The sequence below is a fragment of the Rana temporaria genome, chromosome 5 (genome assembly GCF_905171775.1).
Source record: "Rana temporaria chromosome 5, aRanTem1.1, whole genome shotgun sequence".
NCBI lineage: Eukaryota > Metazoa > Chordata > Amphibia > Anura > Ranidae > Rana > Rana temporaria.
Genome location: NC_053493.1, coordinates 415,714,813 through 415,724,503, shown reverse-complemented (window position 1 = coordinate 415,724,503; position 9,691 = coordinate 415,714,813). Strand labels below are relative to the sequence as shown.

Sequence of the window (9,691 nt, the reverse complement as noted above, 5' to 3'; positions counted from 1 at the left end):
GTTACCAGCGGTTTAGACATTAACCACTTTAAGACCCGGAACGAAATGCAGCTAAAGGACCTTGCCCCTTTTTGCGATTCGGCACTGTGTCGCTTTACTGACAATTGCGCGGTTCGTGCGACGTGGGCTCCCAAACAAATTGGCGTCCTTTTTGTCCCGCACAAATAGAGCTTTCTTTTGGTGGTATTTTGATCACCTCTGAGGTTTTTATTTTTGCGCTAAAAACAAAAGTAGAGTGACAATTTTGAAAAAAATGCAATATTTTTAACTTTTTGCTATAATAAATATCCCCCCAAAAATATATAAAAAAAAATTTCCTCAGTTTAGGCCGATACGTATTCTTCTACCTATTTTTAGTAAAAGAAAAACGCAATAAGCGTTTATCGGTTTGGTTTGGCGCAAAATTTATAGCGTTTACAAAATAGAGGATAGTTTTATTGCATTTTTATAAAAAAAAAATTTTACTACTAATGGCGGCGATCAGTGATTTTTTTCGTGACTGTGACATTATGGCGGACACTTCGGACAATTTTGACAAATTTTTGGGACCATTGTCATTTTCACAGCAAAAAATGCATTTAAAATGCATTGTTTATTGTGAAAATGACAATTGCAGTTTTGGGAGTTAACCACAAGGGGGGCGCTGATGGGTTTATGTGTGACCTGAAGTGTGTTTACAACTGTAGTGGGTGTGGCTGTAGGTGTGACATCATCGATTGTGTCCCCCTATAAAAGGGATGACACAATCGTGCAGCCGCCACAGTGAAGAACAGGGAAGCCGTGTTTACACGCGGCACTCTCCGTTCTTCAGCTCCGGGGACAAATCGCGGGACTCCAGCGGCGATCGGGTCCGCGAGTCCCGCGGTCACGGTCATGGAGCTTCGGACCGGGTCACAGGAGCGCGCCCGCGACCCCGCGGCTGGGCTTAAAGGACAACGTACCTATACGTTGATGTGCCCAGCCGTGCCATTCTGCCGACGTATATCGGCGTAAAGGGGTCCTTAAGTGGTTAATGGCTGTGTGTTGAGTTATTTGAGGGGACAGCAAATTTACACTGTTATACAAGCTGTACACTCACTACACAACATTGTAGCAAAGTGTCATTTCTTCAGTGTTGTCACATGAAAATATTTACAGAAATGTGAGGGGTGTACTTACTTTTGTCAGATACTGTATATCACTCTGTGTGTAATGGATCTATATAATATAGGAGTTTAATTTTTTTTTAATTGAATTATTGAAATAAATGAACTTTTTGATGACATCACATTTTTTGAGACGCTCTTGTATATCTCTCAGGACAGGTTTCTTTTACCGTTGGAAATAATTTTCTCCTAAACACAAAAAGCCTCAACATGCAAATATCTATCACACTGCATTATATAACTTAGTTTTGTGCCTCGTCTGCAGAAGTCATTTAAAGCTCCAAATCAGTACAATGTGTATCAACATGTAGGACATATACCTTCAATATAAACATTTATTTCTCCACAAACTTCCTCAAGATAAAAGCTGCAAGACCAGCTCAGCCCCTCCCTGTGCCGAGGAATGTGAGACGCCCTTTAGATTTTCCTTGTCGGAGACTTTTTAGTTCCATTTCTCTCTTCTGCTGTCAGCGATGGCGTCTGCTGATCTGAGACAGGAGCTGGACTGTTCCATCTGTCTGACCACATATACAGATCCTGTAAACCTGAGATGTGGTCACAACTTCTGCCGGGTCTGTATTGATCGTGTGTTGGATACACAGGGGGGGTCTGGAGGTTATTCCTGTCCTGAGTGCAGAGAAGAGTTCCGGGATCGGCCTGTACTGCAGAGGAACATAACACTACGTAACATAGTGGAGACTTTCCGATCTACTCAGCTGGAAGAAGGAAGACTGGAATCTTCTGTACTTATTGCTATCACTCTCCTGTACCTGCTGTTAGATCCTGTCTGATGTGTGAAGCTTCTCTGTGTGATAATCACCTGAGAGTCCACAGCAAGTCACCAGAACATGTCCTAACCGATCCCACCACTTCATGGAGAACAGAAAATGCTCCATCCATAGGAAACTTCTGGAATATTACTGCACTGAGGACTCTGCCTGTATCTGTGTGTCCTGCAGGCTGGATGGAGAACACCGGGGACACAAGGTGGAGACTCTGGATGAGGCCTCTGAGAATAAAAAACAGAAACTGAGAAATGTTCTGCAGAAACTGATGACAGAGAGAGAGGAGACGGAGAAAAGAGTCCAGAGTCTGCAGGATCGCAGGAGAAAAGTAGAAGAAAAATCAGAGAGAGTCACTGCCCTGTTCATAGAGCTCAGGAGACATCTGGAGGACCTGGAGAAGAGAGTCCGGAGGAACATCTCCAGCCAGGAAGAGCGGATCTCATTGTCTGATCTGATCCATCAGCTGGAAATAAAGAAGGAGGATCTGTCCAGGAAGATGGAGGACATTGAGAAGCTGTGTAACATGACTGACCCACTGACTGTCCTACAGGAATCAGACACAGGGGACTTGTGTGATACTGAGGAGGGAGATAATGAGGACAGAGAGAGACATGATAGACTCCTCCATGATGGAGGGGATCTGGATGTGTCTGGAATCTCACACACATTACACACAGGGTTATCTGATATGATAAAAGAGGTAAATGTATTCTTCAATATACAGGAAGCTTCAGACATATTACTGGATGTGAACACAGCTCATAATAATCTACAGATATCAGATGACATGAAAACTGTATCCTGGTCAGATATAAAGCAGAATCGTCCAGAAACACCGGAGAGATTTCAGTGGTATGCCCAGGTATTAAGCAGTCAGAGATTTTCCTCGGGGCGACATTACTGGGAAGTGGATGTCAGAGAGTCAGAAGATTACAGAGTCGGGATGTGTTATCCCAGTATAGAGAGGAGAGGAGGAGGAGGGCAGTCAGTGATTGGATATAATAAGAAGTCCTGGGGTTTGTGGAGGGATAGCGGTGGGTGTTCTCTAAGACATGACAATAAAGAGATCAGCTTATCTCCCGATCTCTCCAGTAACAGAGTCAGGATCTCTGTGGATTATGAGGCCGGGCAGCTGTCCTTTTATGATCTGTGTGACCCGATCAGACACCTCCACACCTTCACCACCACCTTCACTGAGCCCCTCCATGCTGGGTTATATGTAAGAAAGGGTTCTATAACAATATCTGGGGGTGAGGGGCGACATGAGAAATAATAATATAACAGAAAATCTGCCCAAATCTGCTGACATCACAGAAATATGAATCTGATGATTTTTAACCAACAGAATAATGCAGTAGATTCATATTCCAGATGTCATAAATCTAAAGGTTCCCAACACAACCAATCACAGCATTGAGAAATCTCAGCACAGGAAAGTGTGATTTATTCTCTTATAGTGACAATAATAAGATTTGGGGCTTTCAGGGGTTCATTAAGTGTTAGTGGTTATGATAAGACTAGGAGATATTATCATTGATTATGATTTGAATGATTATTCAAAATTTTCAGAAAATTTAATATACACTATTGCAGCTTGCCAATCATTAAATGTGCTGACTGCATTAGTTTTATTTTTTCATATGTTTTTTTATTCTTTTCTATTTTTGTCTTGAGATCCTGCCAGTAACACACTTCCTGTCCTGGGGTGACACCACTCACTCATAGTACTGTACACTGTAGATTTTGAGGTACTGTCGTTTTTTGCTGCTGTTCCACGAGCGTACGCAGTTTTAAAGCGTGACATGTTGGGTATCTATTCACTCAGCATAACATCATCTTTTATATTTCCCCATATGGGTAATATATTGTGTTTTAAAATTGTGTGTGTTTTAAAATGTATTACGTTTTTTTTTGTTTTTAATTTGCATTAAAAAAAATGCTGTGCAAATATAAAAATATGCCACACCCTCCATTTTATTCTCTAGGGCCTTAAAACAATATATAATATTTGCTTAAAACAATATATAATATTTGGGGTTTTAAGCGGTTTTCTGGCAAAGCAATGCTGATTTTTACATATAGGAGAGGAATGTCAGAATTGGCCCGGACTGGAAGTGTTTAACCACTTCCATACAGGGCACTTACGCACCTTCCCGCCCAAGCCAATTTTCAGCTTTCAGCACTGTCGCACTTTGAATGACAATTGCGCGGTCATGCTACACTGTACCCAAACAAAATTGGCGTCCTTTTTTCCCCACAAATAGAGCTTTCTTTTGGTGGTATTTGATCACCTCTGCGATTTTTTTTTTTGCGCAACAACTAAAAAAAGACTGAAAATGATGAAAAAAAATTACGTTTTTATTTTTTTCTGTTAATTTTTTTGTAAATAAGTAAGTTTTCTCTTTCAATTACGGGCACAGATATGTCGGCACTGATGGGCACCGATGAGATGGCACTGATGGACATCGATGAGGTAGTACTGATGGGCACAGATGAGGTGGCACTGATTGGCGGCGCTGGTATGCGGCACTGATGGGCACACATAGGCGGCACTGATGGGCACATAGGTGGCACTGATGGGCACACATAGGTGGCATGGATGGGCACACATAGGCGGCACTGATGGACACTCATGGGCGGCACTGGGCACTCATAGGCGGCACAGATGGGCACTCATGGGTGGCACTTATGGGTGGCACTGATGGATACTTATGGGTGGCACAGATGGGCACTGATAGGTGGGCACTGGGCATGGATGGGCACTGTGGGGTGGCACTGATGGACACTGTGGGGTGGCACTGATGGACACTGGGGTGGCACTGATGGACACTGTGGGGCAGCACTGATTCTCATGTTGCCAGTCAGTGCCCATTTGTGAGCACTGATTGGAATCTTTTTTTTTTTAAATGCTTTTTTTTTTTTTTACTTTTTTTTTTGGCCCACCCTGGTGGTCCAGGGTGGGCTTCCCTGGTGGTCCAGTGTGGCGATCCGAGGGGGGGCTTCTCTGATAAACAATCAGCGCGAACCCCCCCTGTCAGGAGAGCCGCCGATTGGCTCTCCTTTACTCACGTCTGTCAGACGCGAGTGAGGAAGAGCCATCGACAGCTCTTCCTGTTTACATCGTGAGCAGCCGTGGTTGGACACGGCTGATCACGTGGTAAAGAGTAAACACCCCGCAGACTGACACCCCGCATCACCGATCGCCGCGCTGCGCGCCCCCACGGGCGCGCGCGGCATGAAATCCTGCAGGACGTTCTGGAACGTCCAGTCAGGATTTCAAAACCACTTCCCGGACGTAAATCGGCCATAGGCCGGGCGGGAAGAGGTTAATATCAGACTGCAGAGTGCACAGGACAGCACTGGATTTCTGGCAGGATTCACAGGGGATTTATACACTTATTGAATAACTAGAACAATATTCTTTCACGTGTATATGTAACAGATCAAAATGAAGGAAATAAGTGACGTTTGTTGGTATCTTCATTGTAGATTATTGTTGCTGTCAGACAGAAGTGTACAAAGCTGTAAATCTCTAATTGGCTCAGAGTGCTGCCCCCCCCCCCCCCCCCCCCCATGCTGCTGTGTAGGTGATTACAGGAAGTGATATCAGGACAAATTCAGATATATACAACAGTTCTATGTAGAAGAAAAAAGCTTTTTTATTAATACATAATTGCATTAAAATGGAACTATGGGCAAAACTTTTAATTTTATTTTGGATAGATCAAGGGAGGGTTATAACCCCCGTCAGATTATTTTTTACCATCTGTGTCCCATTGTGGAGATTTCCCTTCACTTCCTGTCCCATAGCCAAACAGGAAGTGAGAGGAAATTCCTGTAAATCAAGGGAATTTCTTGGGGACCCCCTTGGAAGATGCCATTGGAAGTTTCCCCTTCTATTACTTTTCTGGGGACAACCCAAAATTTGGGTCATTTCTTTTACTTTCAATGATAATGGTAAAAAAGGACCAATAGAGAAGGTGAGACCCCTTAACGGGGGAACAGACTGCAATAAAAAATTGACAAGTGTTTAGTTATACATCAAATGGTATTTTTATGTGTTCTCTGAGTTCAGCTTTAATTAGAAGAGTCACATTTAGCTTGTTGTTGGTGGACACGGTGGAGGAACTAACCCCTATGCAGGCTTCCTGACCCCAACATTTGGAGGATGTATCTAGAAGAGGGGGGTCCAACAACTTTTACATCTCCCACCCTGTTCTTGGACAATCAACATCTTCACATTCCATGGTGACTGGATGAAGGTGCCAATGCTACCTGTGTGGATAGAAATGCTATAGTATGGTGTGAGCCGTCTCTTCTAGTTACATCGTCCCATCCTTGGTGTCTCAATGGGATGATGTAACTAGAACAGGGGGGGTTCCACACCTTTCACACCCCCCATGCTGGATAATCAACATCTGTCTCATCACATCTAATGGTGATTGGATTAACCACTTAAGACCCTGACCTTTAGGCAGGTAAAGGACCCGGACAGTTTTTGCGATTCGGCACTGCGTCGCTTTAACTGACAATTGCGCGGTCGTTGCGACGTGGCTCCCAAATAAAATTGGCGTCCTTTTTTTCCCACAAATAGAGCTTTGTTTTGGTGGTATTTGATCACCTCTGCGGTTTTTATTTTTTGCGCTATAAACAAAAATAGAGCGACAATTTTGAAAAAAATGCAATATTTTTTACTTTTTGCTGTAATAAATATCCCCCAAAAAGATATAAAAACACATTTTTCCTCAGTTTAGGCCGATGTGTATTCTTCTACCTATCTTTGGTAAAAAAAATCGCAATAAGCGTTTATTGATTGGTTTGCGCAAAATTTATAGCGTTTACAAAATAGGGGATAGTTTTATTGCATTTTTATAAAAAAAATTTTTTTACTACTAATGGCGGCGATCAGCGTTTTTTTTTCGTGACTGCGACATTATGGCGGACACTTCGGACAATTTTGACACATTTTTGGGATCATTGTCATTTTCACAGCAAAAAATGCATTAAAAATGCATTGTTTACTGTGAAAATGACAATTGCAGTTTGGGAGTTAACCACAAGGGGGCGCTGAAGGGGTTAAGTGTGACCTCATCTGTGTTTCGAACTGTAGGGGGGTGTGGCTGTAGGTGTGACGTCATTGATTGCAGTTCCCTATATTCGGGAAACACACGATCGATGACGGCGCCACAGTGAAGAACGGGGAAGCTGTGTTTACACACAGCTCTCTCCGTTCTTCAGCTCTGGGGACCAATCGCGGGACTCCAGCGGCGATCGGGTCCGCGGGTCATGGAGCTTCGGACCGGGTCGCGGGTGCGCGCCCGCGACCCACGGCTGGGCACTTAATGAGGACGTACCTGTACGTGCTTGTGCCCAGCTGTGCCATTCTGCCGACGTATATGTGCAGGAGGCGGTCCTTAAGTGGTTAAGGTGTTGGTGTCACCTGAGTACATGTTGGGGGATCTTTCTGACACTCATTACAATGAAAGAAGTGGCTTAGAGAATCCACAAAATGTCTTCAACATTACAGAACAAGTCCAGCTGAATGTGACTAACTGCTACTAGATAAACAATGAAGGGTTTGTCCATACTGCATTGTATAAAATAATGCTTAGTTTATATTACAATAATGCAGTGTTTCTCAATTCCAGTCCTCAGGCCCCCCCAACAGGTCAGGTTTTCAGGATTTCCCTCAGATGAAAAGGCTGTGGTGATTACTAAGGCAGTGAAACTGATCAAATCACCTGTGCAAAATAATGGAAATCCTGAAAACCTGACCTGTTGGGGGGGCCTGAGGACTGGAATTGAGAAACACTGCAATAATGGAACATATGAGGTTAGGGTTACCACCTGTCCGGGATTCACCCGGACAGTTCGGGTTTGTAATCATGTGTCCAGGTTTCAGACTACCTGAAACCCGGACACATTATTTAGACTGGACTATGGGTCCCCAGCAGGGTTGCTGCCTGCAGTCGGCTAAGCTGAGAGTGTCTGTTACACTCTTTCACACTGCCCATCACTAAAAAAAAAATACAGAGATGGGAGAGGAGAGAGGGCTTAATCTGCACCTCTTTCTCCCACTCCTACCCCTCCTTGTCTGCCCCCCCCCTCCAATCCCTGGCCTCCAATCCCTGGCGCTGTGCCTCGAAAAAGAAATCGGGGTCCGGAGATTGGAAGTCTGGCAGCCTCAGATACATCTGAATGAGAGGTGCTCACTGTCTGTGACTGAAGTCTCCCCCTTCTCTCTCCTGCCTCTGAGTGAGAACACTAATGCCGTGTACACACGATCGGATTTCCCATGGAATAAAATTCCGATGAAGCTGACTTTTATCAGTCTTGCCTACACGCGATCAGACTAAATTCCGACCGTCCAAAAGGTGGTGTCGTAAAACACTACGACGAGCCGAAAAAAGATCAATGCTTCCGAGCATGCATTGACTTGATTCCGAGCATGCGTGGATTTTTTTCCGATGGACTTCCAAACAGATAATCGGAATTTCCTATTGTTTTTTTTTCCATCGGAAAAATAAAAAAAAAATTCAATTTTTTTACACCGATGGGAAAAAGGTCAGATGGGGCCCACACACGATCGTTTTTTTCGATGAAAAAAGACCATCTGACTTTTTTTTCATCGGAAAAAAACGATCATGTGTACACGGCATAAGGTAAATCATAGTTCTCAGAGTACCCCTTACCTCAGAGTTCCCCTTTACACCAGAGGCCACAGTGTTCCCTCTACAGCAGAGTCCTCTTCGTACATCAGAGTTCTCAGTGTCCCCCCTTAAATCAGTTCCCAGAGCAACCCTTACATTAGAGTCCCCAGAGTTCTCCCTTACATCAGAGTCTGCAGAGTCTCCCCTTACAGTAAAATAAATGTGATTAGAAATGTCATTTAAAAGCAAAACATATGTATAGTTTATACTATATTAAAAAAAAAAATTGCTGTTCGGCGCTAAAATGTTCAGGTTTGATTTGAATAAAAGGCGGCAACCCTATATGAGGTGTGTCCAGAAAATAATGAGAATGATGCTTCAAAAATTATTTTATTGAAAATTTTTACAATTGAACACAGTCTTCTAGTGGGATGGCGCTCAGAGCCGGTGTAGTGGTCCTTTGGGCGTTATCCACGCTACCAAAATGGCGTCCTTTCTGGTGTTCAAATCCTGCGTCACGATTTCATGAACAATTGACTTGGTAATTCCCGTTTCCTCTGCAATCATTCTGATAGTGATCTGTTGGTCGCGGTTGAGAACCAGTGTTGTTCATCTTCCTTTAAAAAAGTAATTAGTTACAATTACAAGTTACTTGTCCGAAAAAGTAATTGAGTTGGTGACTCAGTTACTTTATTGGCAAAGTAACTGAGATTTTTTTTTTTTATATTCTACAATGCAATTACGTTCTATAACATCTTTAATTTCAAAGATGTTTCGTACTGTGTACAATTATTAATATCATCATCACACTCCACCTGCCCAGGCAGCAATACTGTACAATATAGATTCAGTGTGCAGTGTGAGTGACACTGCTGCAGGGCACACTGAATCTATATTGTACAGTATTGCTGCCTGGGCAGGTGGAGTGTGATGATGATATTAAAGGGTTACTAAAGGAAACATTTTTTTTTGCTGAAATGACTGTTTACAGGGTATATAGACATAAAAGTTAACTGATTCTTTTTAAAAATAGATTAAATTCAATCATATAATGTGCCTCTAGTTTCACTTTCCGTTTTAAACTGGTTTCATGTTTCTGTGAAGTAAAGAG

At 43.1% G+C, this 9,691-nt stretch overlaps 1 pseudogene; it reads left to right on the top strand.

Annotated features, from left to right (window-relative positions):
- Nucleotides 1-1,313: 1,313 nt before the first annotated feature.
- Nucleotides 1,314-3,555, top strand: LOC120941626 (annotated as a pseudogene).
- The last annotated feature ends 6,136 nt before the right edge of the window (nt 3,556-9,691 follow it).